Below are 19,743 nucleotides of genomic sequence, written 5' to 3' on the forward strand. Positions count from 1 at the left end.
ACAATAGGTGAATAGGGCCCTGCTGAAACGAGCTCACATGTACAGTATATAGTCCAATATCCCAGCACTCCTGCTTGTCAAAGTTAATTGCCCATATTAATTGTACCACAGTTTTGGTAATACTAAGGAAACTTTTATTATTCCTTTTATCACTTTGTACTAGTACTTCTCTTTAGATATAACCCCTTATTGCATCTTAAATCTAAGATGATACTAAAGCAATTCGGTCAATAAACCATTAACCACTTTCACAGGATAGGTGAGAATTCTTTTAGATTACAAATAAAACCCTGTGCACAAGAGTGATCAAATTGTTACTTTATGAAATACCTTCATTATTATAAATGACAATAAATGAAAATAATAATAATTCCAAGGCACTATAGCCATAAAAAACAACATTTTGTATAGGCGGAAGATATTAAGGAGGAATAAGAAGAGAGCTCAGTACCAGACCCAAGTACCTAATCTGCAAAATTTGTTTGGGATTAGAGAGATGTCAACCCAGACATAAACTAAATTTGCACCATCGTCTTTATTATAAAGACTTATATCTGATACAGAGTTAATGTATATGCATCCATAACAGCTTTTTTGGTATGAAATATCCAATGCAAATCTAGCAAAGCTATGGGAAGTAAATGTTGCATATTAATTAATACACAGTCAAGCAATGATTTCAATTTCAATGCCCAACAAATAAATTACAATTTCAGACATCAGATTATTTTTTGTTATCGGGTGATGAATTACACAGTTAATTATTGACAAGCAGTAAAGGGTTTTAGAAATGAAACGCTAATAAATGTGGAAATCATGGTGTAGGATATCAATGTAAAACTGATACAATCTACGCTTAGAGATTTATAAGCAGGAAATTAAGTAATATCAGACAAATAACAGGCTTCAAAAAATGGCCAGTCATGTGCCACGAGGATATTAATGATGAGATAGCATTTCAGAGCAGCTGATACTTAAACATCTTTGTCCTTCGAGCACTGCATGTACTCATAGGGATTATTTATTTTCATATATTGTATATATTGTATTTATTCAGTGGTAAGCCTGGGGTCACTGGTGCCTGAACCTACCCGTATTATAAATGCTCCTCTTCTTTCTCCCGTTGTCCCTCCTTTTCCCAGCCATAATGCACTAATATTCTTAGGGTGAAGACAGTATCCACCATTATTCTTAAACACACATAATAAAATGTACATTCATCAGCCATAACATTATGACCACGGTGGGATATATTGGGCAGCAAGTGAACATCGCATCCTCATAGTTGAAGTTGAAGCAGGAAAAATGGGCAAGTGTAAGGATCTGAGCGAATTGTGATGGCTAGACGACTGGGACAGAGCTTCTCCAAAAGTCCCCGTGGGGTGTTCCTGGTCTGTAGTGGTCCGAATTGCCCTCCTGGACCCAAGCCAGTCCTTCCTTCATACTAACATACTTACACATACACGTGCAGCAACATACTTACACACACAGTAACAGACACACACTAACATACTCACACACAAACATACTTACACACACACAAACATTTAGTGTCATATGCATACACACACTAACATACTTATTTACTCAAACACAAACTTACTTTTGATGGCTCAGAAGGCGGTAGGCTTTCTGTAACCTAACAGACCTCACACTCTGCTTTGTCCTAGCACCAGGAAATTACATCATATACCAGTCCTCAAAATTACCATGCCACGACTAAGAGAGTGCTGCCTAGCGGTATGTTAGTGTATAGTGCTCATACTGAACGGCATTAGAGTGTGCATGTGTTATTGCATGTATAAGTATGTGCTGTTAGTGTATAAGTAGGTGTTTGATCTTAGCATGTCTGTGCCAGCATATGGTTTCTAGTGTAAGGGGTAAGCCGGAGTTTATTAACGCAAGGGACAAGAGGGATATAGTGTTTGTAAGTGTAATTCTGCTCCTAGGTGCTATTACAGATGAGCACCTCTATATGTACACCTCTGTGTCCTTGTGTGGGGTCATGTAACTCCACCCAAAAAGCTTGCATCAAAGCAGGAGCGGTGAGCAACATGCACTCACTGGCCACTTTATTAGATACGCCTGTTCAATTGCTTGTTAACACAAATAGCTAATCAGCCAATTACATGGCAGCAACTCTATGCATTTAGGCATGTAGACGTGGTAAAGACAACTTGCTGAAGTTCAAACCGAGCATCAGAATCGTGAAGAAAGGGGATTTAAGTGACTTTGATCGTGACATGGTTGTTGGTTCCAGACAGGTTGGTCTGAGTATATCAGAAACTGCTGATCTACCGGGATTTTCACGCACAACCATCTCTAAGGTTTAAAGAGGATGGTCCGAAAAAGAGAAAATATCCAGTGAGCAGCAGTTGTGTGGACGAAAAGGCCTTGTTGATGTCAGAGGACAATGGGCAGACTGTTTCGAGATGACAGAAAGGCAACAGTAACTCTAATAACCACTCGTTACAAGGAAGGTATGCAGAATACCATCTCTGAACACGCAACATGTTGAACCTTGAAGCAGATGGGCTACAGCAGCAGAAGACCACACTGGGTGCCACTCCTGTCAGCTAAGAACAGGAAACTGAGGCTACAATTTGCACCGGCTCACCAAAATTGGACAATAAAAGACTGGAAGAACGTTGCCTGGTCTGACAAGTCCCAATTCCAGCTGTGACATTCAGATGGCAGGGTCAGACTGTGGCTTAAACAACATGAAAGCAAGGATCCATCCTGCCTTGTATCAATGGTTCAGGCTGGTGGTGGTGTTATGGTGTAGAAGACATTTTTTTTGGCACATATTGCACCCCTTAGTACCAATTGAGCATCATTTAAACACGACAGCCTACCTGAGTATTGTTGCTGACCATGTCCATCCCTTTATGACCACAGTGTACCCATCTTCTGATGGCTACTTTCAGAAGGATAGTGCATTGGGAATTGGGATGTGGTGAAACGGGAGATGTGACAAAGCTGCAGCAAGTGCGTGATGCCATCATGTCCATATGGATCAAAATCTCTGAGGAATGTTTCCAGCACCTTGTAGAAAATATGCCACGAAGAATGAAGGCAGTCCTGAAGGCAAAAGCAAGGTGTACCTAATAAAGTGTTAAATGCCTCACTTTACTCCACCACCACACCTGCATTACCACACCAGGATTCCATTAAACATAATGCAACATATATTAACAATTTTTTTATCTGTTTCCCAGCTGTTAACACAGTGTACATTACACTAGTAGGCTAGGTTTCCACTTGGGTTTTTGTCCGGCGTTTTTTTCTTGATGGCGTTTTTTCTGCAGTTTTTTCTGGCGTTTTAGCCTTTCTGTGGAAATTGCTTTTTTTGACCTTAGGCAGTTTTTCCAGCCTTTACAAGTTAGAAGTTTCACCCAGCTAAGGCTAGGTTTCCACTTGGGTTTTTGTCCGGCGTTTTTTTCTTGATGAAAAACGCCAGGAAAACTGCCAAGAAAACTGCCACTGCATTTACCTGCGTTTTGGCGTTTTTTCTGCAGTTTTTTCTGGCGTTTTAGCCTTTCTGTGGAAATTGCTTTTTTTGACCTTAGGCAGTTTTTCCAGCCTTTACAAGTTAGAAGTTTCACCCAGCTAAAAGGGATTAGGATAAATGGCAAGTATCTGCCCTCTCCTGATGTCATTTACTTGGTAGACCCTTTTGTCTCTTTTCTGTGGTTTGTAAGGCATGCTTTATTTCGAATGTCTGCTCCTCTGGGAAGATTGGCCCCAAATGATGGTGCAAATTGTTTGCTGTTGCTTTTGGCACGCAGGATCCGGTCGCGTATGTTTGTTTGTAATGGCATGTTTGTTCCAAATGGTGTAAAATTCAATATGAACCAGTCCAGGACTTTGTTTTGTGTGAAACTGTTTGTTTTCAGCCTATTTCTCGTAGGACACACAGATACTGGGTCCATCCTCTGCATTGTAACTGTGGAAAAAACGCCATAAAAAACGCCAAGGCAATAAACCCACATGGCTTTTTCATGGCGTTTTTTCTCTCCCATAGACTTCTATTGGAGAAAAAAAGCCAAGATTTCTTGCAAAAAACGCCAGAGTGTCAACATGCTGCAGTTTTGAAAAACTGCCACAGAGCCCAAAAAAGCAGAAAAACGCCAAAGAGGACTGAAAAAACGCCAGACAGAAAAACGCCAAGTGGAAATTGCATTTTGTGATTTCCTATTGAATTACAGCTAACATCTGGCTGCAGCCGTTTTTCACAAAAAAACGCCAGGTGGCGCTATTGGCGTTTTTAGCAAAAAAAACCCAAATGGAAACCAAGCCTAATAAAGATAAATGCAATTTGTGTTTTCAAAATAGCTTTGCCTTTCCACTGGCCAAACAGCATTGATTTTTCTACATAAAAATATGGGTAATCTTTCTAATTTAAAATAAAGTACATACAAGTGAATTGATTTTTTAAAATATTTTTGGTAACTACTCTAGTTTGTATGTATAAATATGCATTTATAACAGTTATTAAAATTCTACATCCAGAAGCAAGATTAATTGTTATGGATAAACCAAATTATAATATGCACAGTTGTTGTTTAACAATGATGTAGCAAACATTTTGAGATAGCAAGCATTAAGAGTTTGTACTGTTCCTAAAAGCACTCACAAACTGCTTTACAAGTAATCATTTATATTATTTATGTAGTTTTTTGTTCAGTTCCACAGATATGAACATTAACACTAATCAAGGAAAAATAAATATACATATTCAAAATAAAAATCAATCAACGCTGTTTCCAATTCAATTTCTTTGCTTAAAACTTTCTTTGAATCTCCAAAGTAGTAGAATACACCCCAGATCAAAATCTTATTAAAGCCTTATTACTGCTTTAGGTGTGAGAGTATTTTATTTTTTGTTTGTTTTTATCAAGTGAATCTTTGTAAAAAAAAAAAAAAAAATCATTGTTTTGATGACTTTAAAAGAAAAGTCTATTCATATTCTGAATATAGATCCTCTACTTTTTGAAGTTATTCTTAAGGAATCAATAAAGAATGATTTAATAAAAGCATACCTTTTTTTATCAAATCTGTTTATTAAGATTTTGTGTATTTTTTGCCTTCTTTTGGATCAACAGCAACAAATTAACAAATATATGAAAGGCTGAACTTGATGGACGCATGTCTTTTTTCTGCCTATATAACTATGTAACTATGTAACTATGTAACTATGTAATGCATCCACAGAGTAGAGCATACGGGACAGGTATCCTAATTTCTGAAGGATACAATTACCAAAAGAGGGGTTGTATTTGTAAGTATTGAGTGTTTTCACCAACATTCCCAATGATCTGTGCATGGCAGCATCTCAATGGGGGCAGCAATGGCCTCAGCCTCGATTTCTCAGTAGGCCTTCTCCCCTGGGGTCGGTTTTGAGGCCTGTCCATCTCATTATACGCATACAAACATATATACTCCTTCCGACATAACCCGGCCTGCCGTAACTCTACACATGCAGGTGGACCAGCCTTGAAAACATTGCCCCTAGGCAACATTACAAAACATTATAAACACGACAGACCACTGCCTCTCATTCATCCATCAATGACCTGTCTACCAAACTCTTTTTGAATAATGGACCGAAACAAATGGAAAAAATAAGCAGACACACAGCAAAAAATGAAAAACAAGGGGAGGCTGAGCAGGAAGCTGCAAACAGTTGTCACTCCTCTGCTAGGCTGTCTACCTGATGTCCTCTTGAAAAGAGGGGAGGGTCCAAAGGGCCTTCCCAATGCATATCACTAGCCTGGCTGGACCACCCCTTCCTGGGTCCACTCCCTTGTATTCACTACACTGCCATAAAATGGCAGGCTGCCATCCTCAGTGCGGCACCATCATGCAGCCTCTCCGTTCGTTTTGGCCTATGGGGCTCTTTTTCCAACCAAAGGGAAACTTTCCTTGATGTTAAATATTTTCTAAGATTTGGATAGGTTCCTCCCTAGATGTCATGCTTTCAATTTTTTTCGAAGCAATTTGTATATACGTTGTGAAGGGTTTAGATGGAGTTTGAAAGAGGCAGGTAGTGATTAGGGAGGTGGGAACTCACAGGTGATAGCCATTGTGTTGCAGGCATTTGATTTTAGATATATATTGGGGTTAGATGGATTTGAGTTTAATCCTAAATAAAAGTTTCCTTAGTATTACCAAAACCGTGGTACAATTAATATGGGCAATTAACTTTGACAGGCAGGAGTGCTGGGATATTGGACTATATACTGTACACGTGAGCTCGTTTCAGCAGGGCCCTATTCACCTATTGTCTCTGTAAGTCAATTTGTGATGTTACATACTACTTATGTCTTGTCTACCCATTGTACATCGCTACGGAATTTGATGGCGCTATATAAAACAATAAATAATAATAATCTCTATATATCAAGAATTCACAAAAAGGCCCACAATTTCTTTTTTTCCTGTGATGCTATATGTTGCAGATAAGACAACATATTGGATTCTATTTAAGTTGTAAATATAATTAATGTATTAGTTTCAAGATGACTACCTTAGGGCTAGTATTTATATGCTACATCTATTGAAATCTTTTAAAGGTTACATTTAATGGGCTTGTGTATTTTTCACCCTAACTTTATATCTAAATGCAGAAATCTTCCTGAAGCACATCCATAAGAAGAATATAAAACAATTGTTAACGTGTCAGTTTTACCTATCCAAGTCCGTGAGCCTATTTACCACCGGCAGGAGTTTATTTTTACTGCAACTATTACATAGCACCGTTAACCTTGTTTGTCTCTTTCTTGTGTAATACTTAATTTTATCATTTCTTGTATGTTCAGGAGATAATTCACATCACAGTAGGGGCTGGATTTTATTATTTGAAGCAGACCAGTGAGTAAGTAGAAACTTTGAGTGCACCCCCCACCCACAGACACAGCGCCGTGGGATGCTCCCAAGCAAATGCTTGCCCAGGATCCATTTAAAATTTTCTTTAATTTTTCATGTGCGCTAAAGACAAAATGTAACAGTGTTATGTTAATAACAATTAAACTGTAAGTTATAAGTAGGAGGACCTCCTTTCATAATGTATTTATACCTAAGATACTTTTACCCTGAACAAAAGTCTACAGATATTTATTTTGTGACTGCAGTTATTGTACTTGTCATTTTATTATAGCGTATATTGTAAATGCTAAGTATATCTGTTAGTGCTTAGTAAATGAAAATACACAAATAACAAAACAACTTCCAGTGCATTAAACAAAATATTTAATAGATTACATAAAACCATAAGAACAACAGACATAAAGATCACATAAAAACAACTGACCCTCTTAAGAAGCTGTTTCAGTTTGTACGGCAATTACCTACTGCTTTTGTGTTACATGACAATGAAGTGTTCCAACAAAATTATAAAAGTGATTAAAAAAATTGTCTGGAGCTGGTGGCATGGTCTTCTCTCTCCAAAAAAAAGATTGTAGTTAGGCTAAAAGCCAGTGAGTGACTGCTAAAAATCAGATCACTCAGACATCGCCCTGAGAAAACCACTAAAGTGCAGAAATTGGGGACATTCCAAAAATACAAAATACACATTTTTAAAGTTTACTGGCATTTCAAATTCAACAGAGTAGATGGGACATCACCTTTAATTTATCTCTTTACGTGCACCATATCTCTTCTGTTAAAGGCTCTCTTTGACCCGTCTGTCCTTTATAACTAATCAAGAACGTTTTCTGCACCATTTCGCTTGAACTGTCAAAACCCCCTCAGATTTCCCCATCACAGATACGGTCTGCTGTCCTGCAGGCAAGCACACGAAAAGATTGCTCTTGTCGCCATTATGGTACAAAACTGAAAAGTAGTTGTTACTTTTTTATTTTGTTTTGCTTTAAAGACATTTTGCATCCTTAGACATTTTACATTTCTTTGTTTATCCTTGAAAGACATAATATTACCATTTTCTCATCTTTACTGTCTATGGAAACATACGGAATGAAATGTAATTATGTTGTTCTGTCTTTCTTTACATCATTGACGTTCCTAATACTTGAAGTCAATCAAGTTTTGTCAATATTTTCCAGGAAATCAGATAATTGTAGATTTGCGAAAAAGCACTTACTGTAACTAAAATATACTTTTAAAAAAGCCTAAAGAAAATTATAATGTAATGCGTGTTTCTACATTTCAGATGCATCTGCAATTAATACAGAGCAACCTTCAGAATCAAATTGTCTCTTATTCTATTCTGTCAGGTTTGATCTCACTGTTATGAGTAATTTATGAGGTCATTAAACTGATGTGTAATATTAGTATGACCTTTTTCATAAAGAGAGAATAAGCTCTGCTTATGCTGACAGTTTGCAGGTTATCTTTTCCATGCAGCCTAAACTAAATAAAAATGACAGTTGCTCATTTAGCCAAAATATTCATTAAACTGTGTGGTTCCTATTTCTAATACGTCTGTGAGGAAAGGCCTTTGCACCTGCTACAACCACATACTCTTCTACAAATACTAGATAGGAGTAGATAGTATGGATCATTTTATTTCTAAAATTCTATGGTTTGCAATACCTGATATGCAAAATGTTATTTTCTGTATTTAAAAACTAGACTTACCCATCCGGTTGGGCTCCCGCGTCGTCCCGTCTCGGATGGGCGGACGTGCGCGCCACATTCACAGAGGAGCGTGCGCAGCGGCAGGCCATGCCTACCGCCCAGTGACGGCTCAGGTTGAGCTGCCGCGGCGTGTCTGCGGCAATCCGCCTCCAGTCCATTTTAACCCTCTTTGCCCAGTGCTTAGTGCACGTGCAAAGAGTCTGTATTACTCTGGGTGTGTGTTTGTTCGTTTGTACTCCTGTACCTTCGCTACCTGATTTCCGTGTACCAGACCTCGGCTATTGTTCCTGAGGTACACCAAGGTACACCTCGGAACAACTTGGCCTGGTAAGACCAATGGCTTCAGCATCAGGAGTAAAAGGTCTGGCATCAGCTAATGAAGAGCAACTGTCCTTCATTGGGTGATGCCAGAGGAGGACCCAGCCGGCGACCAATAGTGTCGCTCTTACGGCCTTTAAAATTCTGGCTCCAAAGCTGCTGCTAACTCTTCCAAATATACCAGTCACTCTTTGTATTTATTTTTGCATCAAAATAATCCACCATTCACTAAGACAGACGGGCCCAGACTGGCCATTTGACACACTGGGCAAATGCCTGTTGGACACCAAACTCTGCAGTGTGCAGCCTGATCGCCCAATAGGAGCTGCTGTCCCCCTGGAACTGGCACTCTAGTCCTAGGTGGCCTAGGCGGGAATACACCACTGGGAGTAACAGACTACTGCCAGACTGACAAGTAAAACATTTTATCTCAGATATGCTAGCAATCTGTTTTCTGAAAAACAGAAATAAATCGGTTAATTCATAATTTCTCTACAGTGTACCTTTAGCAACACAATAAATGACCTTATGATGAGTTTCAATGAATATTCTGACCTTTTGTATTCTAAACTCTTAAAATTTTCTGCATTGAAAAAGCAATTGGAGAGATTTTAGCTCAAATTCTGAACCAGCATTGAATAGAATAGAATGGGTCAGAAAGTCATTAAGTATGTTCAAGTGTCCTTTACAGACTGAAGGACAAAATAAACCCCCTAACTATCACGGTAAATAGCACTAAATGCTCTACACAGCTAATGCTTAAATGTAATTAGCTTTTAATTTAGTCTAACCACCCTGCTTTCCTTAATAACATATGCATTGAATAAGTATTAGATGTTAAGTAGAACCGATGCAAGTTGTCTAATATAAATATCCTTTAAGTTGCCATAGTCTGTTAGAAGTGATGCGCAAAGGACGTTTGTTTTAAAAAAAAAGTCAACAATGCCGTTCTCCCTATTGATTATAGACTCGATATAATGCATAGTCCTTGACTTTTCTCATAGTACTTATTAAATGCAAGATGGTTATGAGGTAGGTAGAAAGGGAATCCTTTTTTTAGTCATTATCCTCTGACATGGGCTTCTTAATATATAAATAGTCCACAATATAATTCATGGACTGTTGTCACACAATGTTTCCAGCTAGCCTCTATTTGCACCCAAGGGCTCATTAAAGACCTCTGTACAAAAGTTAAACTTAATGTAGGCACTAGGCAGGCACTTCAGTTTAGAAAATGTACACTTTATTAGGTCTATTCACTAAGATGTCTAGTAATCAGTCAAGTTCAGGATTACTGGCCGGACTCAATTGATATTGTGTGGCCTTCACTAAAATGCTAATTATTTGAAAATGTATGCAAGTACCTTCAATTTGAGAGTTTCAAGCAAGGACATGCAATGTAAATGAAAATATGCATGTTGTCACCCGAAAAATAATCACATGTTTTTCTTTAAACATCATCCCTATCGCTATACCAATAAATACATATTGAACCAAAGAAGTATTTAACTTTCCTTTTCAGGAGCTATCCAGCATTGTCAAAGATGCCCTTATTACTCTGGAGAAGAAAGGCAAAATTTAAGTGATGAAACTTAGCTGGCAAATTACAAGTTACTACATGTCTGATGTTGGACTTTTTTTGCATGTTGAACTCATGCAAGTTTGCTGCTGCACACTCGTATTTTCAGATGGAAATGGCTTGTGAGCTGTCTGACAAAAAGAACTCCTGCGATGGAGCCATTGTAGCCAACCCGCCTTCAGTACCTGGGGACCTCCCAGGGCAGGCATCTCCAAAAAAGGATTCCTGGTGACTCCACTGATAAAGTGGTGCTACTGTTACGAAAAAATATATTTGACAATAATATATCAGAACGACTTCTTTACATATCCCTTAATTTTTGTTGAAAAATCATCCATATTGGGGGTTTGGTGTCTTTGCAGATTTTTTTTTTCCCATGTATTATTACAAACCACCTGTGTTATGTATTATTGGCTCGGGCGCTATATAATCTGATTGATGTGCAGTGCATGACTGTAATCATATTATAAATAACATACACACTAATTATTATGTAAATGAAGCAGCTGCATCTTGTTATTTCATTGCTCATAGTTGTGTAGATGTCACATTATTGCTACTGGATAGGTTACAAAGGTTACATTTGGCACTGTGGCACATCTCTAGCCTTATTCTGTCCTAGACTAACTAGGCTAGGACGGCAGGTCTGGGGGGCAGCAGCTTCTCAACCACATAACAAGGAACCAATCACTATTCTGGGCAATCGGGCTTCCTGTAGCACCACTGCTGAACAGGCTGATAAAAATCTGGCCCACTAACATAGTTTGTCCTTAAAAGATGGAGCACTGGGATATGATGTCATATCTCAGCATTCAGCAATAAAGATGGCGGCGCGGAGGGGTGGCTGGTGGCAGCGCCAAAGTTAATATAGCTCTGGTGCTATTTTTAAATTTGTGAACATAATTATTTCTCATGGATAGCTACATGCCAACTCTACCAGAACATAGGTGTGAAAGGGTAAATGGAAAAACTAGCCCATAGGCACACTCGTCGCTTTCCCTGCAGGGTCCAAAGCTTTATTCGCTGCCACCACCAAGTTCTTTTCAAGGTTTTAAAAATAACTAATGAGGTTCCAGTAAACCCAGTATTGTGAGTACAAAATAGTCACAAAATAGCGGTAAGAGAAGATACAACAAATAGACACAAAACAGTATTCAAATAAATAAGGCTAAAACACAGAAAACTAACATAAAACAAAAAGTAAAATAATCACTGGGAATACCCCGATCTATGCTAGGTGCTGCACCTGCTATATGACCTAGGTCCCCGGAAAGATTTTATGTGACCAAAGGCAGAATATCTGGCATTTGAATATATGCTGCTTGCTCATTACCTCCCGATTTTTCTTTTGCCATGCCTAATAAACAAACATTTTTACTTTTCTTAAGAACATGGCATTGCTAGTAGTGCTGAATTTAAAGGAACTTGGGGTATATCCAGCCCTTATTACATTTCCCCTCTTATACCTTAAATACAGATGATTTCATCCAGTAAATTTCGTTTTCTTATTTAATCATAAAGGTTGGTAGCTGGAGCATCATATATTTTAGAAAGATAGTTAAAATGTCATTTTGTGGCATAATTCACTTTCATAATGAATATTTTCAGAGGTGATTTGACTCAATTATTGAAAATGGCACCATTCATGAGAATGATATTTAAAGCAATAAATATGCCTCAGGTAAGACATTTGCATTTAAATAGAAAATGGTAAAAAATCTAGAAGTCTGAGTCTTGTTTATTTATTTCTATGGCAAGTTTAGGTGGGAGTCTGAGTGAGAGTGAATGTTCTGAGCTTTTTGCTTCATTTTCATCGGATTTGTGGGGCGTTTGGCCTCTTTTGTTTTTGTTTTGTATGAATCGACGAATTTATTAAAATTCTGTACATTTTTCAATTTGAGCGAATACCATTGCACAAACCAATATATCAGGTAAAGAGGGCTCCGGTCACAATCCAATGGGGTATAGAGAAACATAAGGTATAGAGAATGAAAGGAGGTAGTGTGGGGTTTGTATCAGTGGTAGGTACGATCTAGGTACAAAGAAGGTATGCCTCCCTGAAGATGTTGGTTTTGAGATTCTTTTGAATATTGAGGGGAAGGATGAAAGCTAGAGGTTAGGTAGAATGGATATGGGGCAGCACAAGTGAAGTCTTGTAAGTGAGAAAAGGTGATAAGCGAGGAGGAAAGTCTTAGCCCATGGAAACAACATAAGGATCATGTAGGGGAGTATTTTGCTATGATGGCAAAATGTATGGAGGAGCAGTATTATGGAGGGCCTGTGAGTACAAAGATTTTTAATGTACCATATGAGGTATAAGGTAGCCAGTCTTGGAAAGCAGTAGAAGAGCATTGTGTAAGCAAGATAAGCCTAGCAGCAGCATTTTGGATAGCTTACAGAGGAGAGGGCCGAGACAGAGGAACGCCACCAGAAGAGTGTTGCAATCACCGAGGCAGGAAATGATAAGGGGATGAACCAGGGTTTTCGTGGCATCTTGTGTTTTATTGATATTTTTTAAGTGCAAACGTCAGAATCTGGTGAGGGACTGAATGTGAGGGATAAAGGAAAGATGACCTCAAAGCAACAGACCTGGTTAGTAGGAAAGATAGTTATGTTGCTAATGGAGAGAAAATACAGGTACTGAGGTGGAGATGGAAGGAGTGAGAATAGTGAGTTCTGTTGTAAATAGATTAAGTTTTCAGGTAGCAATGTGACATCCATGAAGAAACTGCAGATATGTAGTTGGTATTACGAGATATGAGAGAAGGAGAGATCATGGGATAGCATGGTGATTTAGGTATCATCTGCAAATAGATGATATTGGAAGCCAAGTGAGGGAGAAGTGACCGTTTGCTTTGTCAGAGAGGAAGTCATTGGATATTTTTGTTAGTGAAAAAACCCAAAGAAATGCTAACTAAAATTTTGCTTACTTTTTTTTCTGTTTCGTTGAGGTGCCTCCTCATTTTCAGACATTCATACAAGTTGACGGCTAAAGGCCCAGGGGCAAAATAGCTTGTTGACCCCTCCCCCTTTTTTTGCAATAAACACAATTCTAAATAAATTAGCTTAAACAACAAATAATAATATAATTTATTGAAATAAATATTTTTATTTACATTTTAGTCATAAATTTGAACACATAAAAGATTCTAGGATCTTTTCGCTAAAGGTGAGAATTTAAAAGGACATGCAAGAGATGGCATGATAATATTATTTATAGTTTCATCATTACCATTGTGCACTTGTTTGAACTTTTTGTGATCCATTGTCCTTGGAGTGACTGTTGTTTGATGTCCGTGGGGTCATTTTTGGTTCATGTTTGTTCATTTTATTCCCTGGCCATCACACAGTCCAAACGGGGTGCATTGCGTGTCCACCATTTGAAAAATGGTGAAGAGGACATCACAGCAAGCGACCCCATGTTGCAGATAGCAGATTGAAGAGTGAAGGGAGATGAGAGAAGGAAGAAGATGAAGAAGTGGAAGAAGATGTAGAAGAGAAAGTGGTCGTCAGAGAAGGTAGAGAAACATTTCGAGAGTGTGAGAGAGCACAAGAATGAGAGGGTGATAGTGTGAGTGAGAGTGGGCACCAGGCAACAAATTTCATTCATTCAAATGAATAATTCACCCTCCATTTTTACCACGAACCGAATGGTCAGGGATTGTAAGCTAAAACATTTGTCCTAATCATTTTTGATAATTTGCACCGGTCTAGAAAATAATAGTCCACTTGCATACACTCGACAACAGGACAAGTTAATGTAAAAAAAAAAATCAAGGTAACAAATTGTTTAATCCCCTAGTTAAAGTGGTTAGCTAGTTTCACATGCAAAATGGATCACAAAAAACAAACATGCACACATTTCTTCTGCAAAGTTAAACCTGAGCCATCAAACCCAAACAGCAACTAACACTAAAATATAACTTAAAAATAAAATTAAAGGAAATAATTTCAGCAGTACCCCCAAAAAATGTGATTTAAATGTTTTTACAGGCTTTTTTTTAACATGTTTCAATTTCTGTATTTCTTGTGTATATTTGCAGATCCAGACCAGACCTTAGGGTTTAGCATCCCATAAACCACATATCGGTCTCATCAAGGGTATCCAGAGAGGACCCGCTGATTTGGCTCCATGGTAAGCGATACAGCCATGTTAGGATTAGATACAACTCGCCAAACTTGGGGTACTTTGTAGTAATGGTGACCAGTGCTTAAATCCAAACCTAACTAAAGTAAGTAAGATTAGTTGACCAAAAAAAATCCAATTGACTGAAATACAATGTATTTTAACCCCTTAATGACAAAGCCCGTACATGTACGGGCTCAAAATGCATTGTTTTCAATGGGTTTAGGGACCGCCCATTGTGCTTAAGGGGTTTTTAATTAAATTTTCAACATATAACTAAACAGCAACACATACTGTACAAACTACAAATACAAACACATAAAAAGTGTATCAGTATCCCAATGTGATGAGCTTCTGATTGTAATCTAAACAGAAAATCCGTCTATGCGACAGCAAATTGACAGACTACATTTCTTTCTCAGCGTTAACATCTATCAGTTATGTTCCTAAAGTTAAATTAAAATTACTGGTTTCTCAGCTTTATCAACACAGAGATATCCAACCTGCTCCCTGACTGCAAAAATCAAGACTGTTTTTCCTTTTACTTTTTATAAATAAAAATAAAGTATAATGCCATGTAGTTTTTAATCTTTGATTCCTCACAACGGTTCCATTAGGGAGAGGGAAATCTTTCCTAATGTAAAGACTATATATATATATATATATATATTTAAGCACAAAATGAGTAACAATATATACATTATGGCTTGTCATTTATAATTTCTAATTATTTATTTGCTGTATTAAATAATGATGCCCCTTTTTACCAGTTTTTTTTTTTGTAATCTATAAATCTGGTGTATACATGTGTTTATTCTAGCTACAATAAACCAATCTTCTTTGGCAGAAAATGAATTAAAATATATAATGAAACAGTATGATGTAACGGGGAATATCTTGACATACTGGTAATCAAAACGTTATTTTGACAGAATAAAAAAGATGGATCACTTCTTTGCTGAAGCACGGTTGAAATGTATGATCATTTATATCATGCCTGGGCGTCTGTCCTCAGATCTGTAAAATCTGATTTTTTTTTTTACCTAGTAAAATAAAGTCAATTATTTTTTTGTTTTAGGGGTTTTTTTTCTCCAGAACCAATACATAGGTTGAACTTTAATCTTGTTATCTGTGTAATGAGAGACACTGGGCTGAAAATCATATTAGCCACATCAGATTTTTTTCTTTTGTCTTATAACAATGATGTCACTCACTAGTCAGTGACAATAATGCTAATATGACTGATGCTAACATAAAGGATGGGGATTTTCTCCATAAAATGGGCTTTCGGATAATTAGGTTACAGAATCTGACTCATGGTATAATATGTGTTCGGATGAGTGTTGAATATTGTAGGGATAGCTGCGGCTATACATAACAAGTTGTCAGCTGGAAAGCTGGTGTGATGGAGATTTTTAAATGTGATCCCAAAAACACAACAACAACGTTATTGTGATGGCTATTTCCTAACATGACAATATTATTGTCACTGCTGGATAAAATCATCTTGAGATGTCAATAACCCATGACTTGTATTTATATTTTCCTTCGCAATATATATTGAGATTTTTTTTTTTTTTGCTATTGTCTAATGCTTGTCTGTTTTCTTTCTTTTTTTAGCTCTTTTGGGCGCCATAAAATGTTCCCACTTATTTGTTAGAGTGAGTTATTTTTGTTACCAGAAAACATCTAATGTCTGAAGCAATATGATTATTGAAGGCGCCCAAATTGCATCCCTGCAGCTGTTGGAGTGTTTAGTGTAAGAGGCTCCTTTTGGCTATTTACTGTACAGCTTAATGAGTGCAATTAGGATTCCGCATTACAGAATTGATGAAACATAGAGATGATGAAAGGAGCAAATAATGTATTTAATCTACAGATTTATACCCCCTCCAAAGTACCAAAGCTATTTTTAGCCCTCATTCCATATTCAAGATATTTCTAGGCTTATTTGAGCACAGCATGAACAATGTCATTGATTTTTTAGCAGACAAATGAAGGCTGTATCCTAGCTGCAAAAATATTGGAGACATTTTTGTTGGCTTATGGGGAGCCGGTGGTCATACGACCAGTTCACCTCCTGAATCAACAAAGCTAGACCTTTGAGGGCACAGTTCCAATACGTCATTACTTAATTCACTAAGATTAACAAAAAAAATGTAAAAATGTAAAAATAAGTAAGTGTACCTCTCCTCCAACCACCCTCTCTGGTGGCTCCGTTGTACCTGGGGCTTCATGGAACCAAAGGGTTTCCTCCTGTCACAGATACTACCATTGATCTTAGACAAATGGCCCAAGAAGTAGGCCTGTGATCAGTGCTATTAAGGTGGCATCAGGCCTCAGCTTTTAATAGCTTTTAATACTTTAAATAAAAGTAAGAATAATGGTTTCATTAAATGTAAGATTTGCTACACTGCTTGAGTGTAAACTTTTATGCTGCTGGTGTGTGAATTAGGGTGAGAATTGCAGCAGAAGACACAGAAACCATGACATAAATCATAGAGATACCATCTCTTCTGGTTGCAATAATTTTAATATACTGATGCTTTGCTTTTATTGCAGGCTAAAAAGAAGAAAGCTAGCATTCCCAATTCCCACACAATTTATAAACGGTAAAGAAAATCACATAGTGGCACCATTTTGAGTTATATGACATGTAAAATCAAGAAAATGTAACTTTTAAGGTTTCATTACACTTCCCATACCCACAAACAACTTGTATCTGGTCAATGGAGCTAACCATTAACGCTGACGTTTTTTAGTGAATACACTCAATTGCGGTTTTTAGAAGCAGACTGGATGATGTGCTCCAAATAAAGATAAAAACGCACAAATTATAAAACACAACATAACATTTCAATTTGTTTCCTTGTACCAAATATAATATGCTTATGTATGATATCGCATAATATCATATTTATAAATATAAATAATTTCCAAATAAATACATAATATGTCACAAACGTCACATGTACTAGCAACGCAAAATGTGGTATACTTAAATACCAGGTAAATAATAGGTAAGTTACATATACATCATTGTTTTGCAGTACTGTGGCAATCAACATAATTTATTTTAACTATAAATTGAGAAGCCACCGGGCATTTAAATGTAAAGGAAAAGCCAAGGCAAGAATTTATTTCAAATGAGTTAATTGCTGTTATGGTTTAGTTCTCTAAACTCCCCTTGGCTGTCAAAGAATTTTTTATTTTACTTATGTTACCCTACTACTGAATATGCCCTTCTACAGATAGGCTGCCATATGTTTATCAAAGGTTGTGCTTTCAGCCAATTAAAAATATATAAATCTGGCCCTAGAAAATATACGTTGGACATGAAAGGTTGCATCTGAAGGATATCACTGTCTATCACCTTTACACGCATGCAATATTATTGAACGCAGGTCATTGCTGAGCCCCAAAAGTGACAGTCCCAAATTAAATGGCCTTATATAAGCTCTTCTTGCCTCATGAGTATAAATAAAATCGGCTATTGCAATACAAAAATGACAAAAGAAAACGAACAGCTACTAAATATATTTAAAAGTATGTTTTCTGTGGCTATGCTTTAAACTGCAAAGAGACAATCTTTTAATTAAATAGTGCGTCACATACAACATATCATTTTTGCTCATTATGTCTCTTGAATAGCAAATGAAAAAGAAAATAATAATATTGATGTTAACCTTTTAGGTCCTTTTTTTTCTCGTTTATATTTTCTGTGGACAGAATGTGCTCTTTGACTAATGAAGCATATCTTTATAAAATTAACAATAAAACTAATTTTGATATGTATAACTTAAAGGAGAGAAGAGAGGGGATGTTAAGCTAAGATGAGACCAAGGACTGGTTAAGGTTTGAGTCTTTACAGCAGGAAAAAAAGGGGCAGAGTAGATGAGTGAAATAGTTTGTATCTGCTGTCAAATTCTATATTTCTATTAAATATAATGCTATTTTTCACAGTTAACAGCTTTCCAGGATATATATCATGGTTAAGTATGATTAAAGAATGGTTGATAATGCATAATAGTAAGATTTTTATGCTTTTCCTACTTCCTATCCATTTCTGGTAATGGTAATTTAGAGTGGGGATTCAGTCATCATAGATTCTGGTCAACAGTTAGGGATAAGACTCTCTTCCAGATTATCTATCCAGTCTCTTAATTCCTATAAATTAAAAGAATGCTTCATTATATGTGTGGTTTTCAATGAGGAATGACAATATTAGTTGATTGTCCAATTTACATTAGCATCTATGCTTCTTCACTCTCAACCCCATAAATAAATGTATAAGCTCTCTTAATACTCCAATTACCCTTCATATCATATCAAAAAGAACCTTAGATGTTTTGTAAACTAAGCCAAATGGTTTTTGTGCTGGTGTACTGATCTAAATCACCTACTTGACTGCAATTCTCCATACAGTACAATGCAAAAGATAAATACAAATAACAGTAAATATATCTCCGTTAATATTCTATTATGTCTGACAGAATCCAGCCCTCATCCCATACCATTCAAGTAAAAATTCTGTAGACCCGATGGGGGTTTTATCAATCACAACTGCAGCCACCACATGGAATTTGATGACTATCTATGATACTGAATGGCATATTATAATATGGCTGGATGAGATGTTGGTTTATCTCTTGCTTACCATATTTTTCACTTGCAAATGCATAGGGGGATTCTGAATCCTTACTATATGTTTCCCTGTCCCTCAACTCTTCGCTTGCATGAGATATTGGCTGAATGAGATGTTGGTTTCTTGGTTTGGTTGATCTCTTGCTTACCAGTGAGCTTGCCATGAGCAGATACTCTTTCACCAAGCTCCAGCACTGCCCCTCATGAGATTTCCAGGGGGGTCTAACAATACCCTCCATGTGCATGCACAGAATCTAAGAAACATATATCTTACTGGAATGTCTAATATGACATTAAGCCAAGATAATTTTAGATTTTAATTCAATAACCAAAACAAAGAACATTTTCAATATGCCACCAAAATTGATGGCCAGCATATTTTATTTGCAAGCGCATTTTATCTGAATAGAATGTTACTGTTATGTTAATCCTGTGCCAATTAGACAAATCCTTCTATGCAAAAATCCCCTTAAATAAA

The sequence above is a fragment of the Spea bombifrons genome, chromosome 2 (genome assembly GCF_027358695.1).
Source record: "Spea bombifrons isolate aSpeBom1 chromosome 2, aSpeBom1.2.pri, whole genome shotgun sequence".
Classification (NCBI taxonomy): domain Eukaryota; kingdom Metazoa; phylum Chordata; class Amphibia; order Anura; family Pelobatidae; genus Spea; species Spea bombifrons.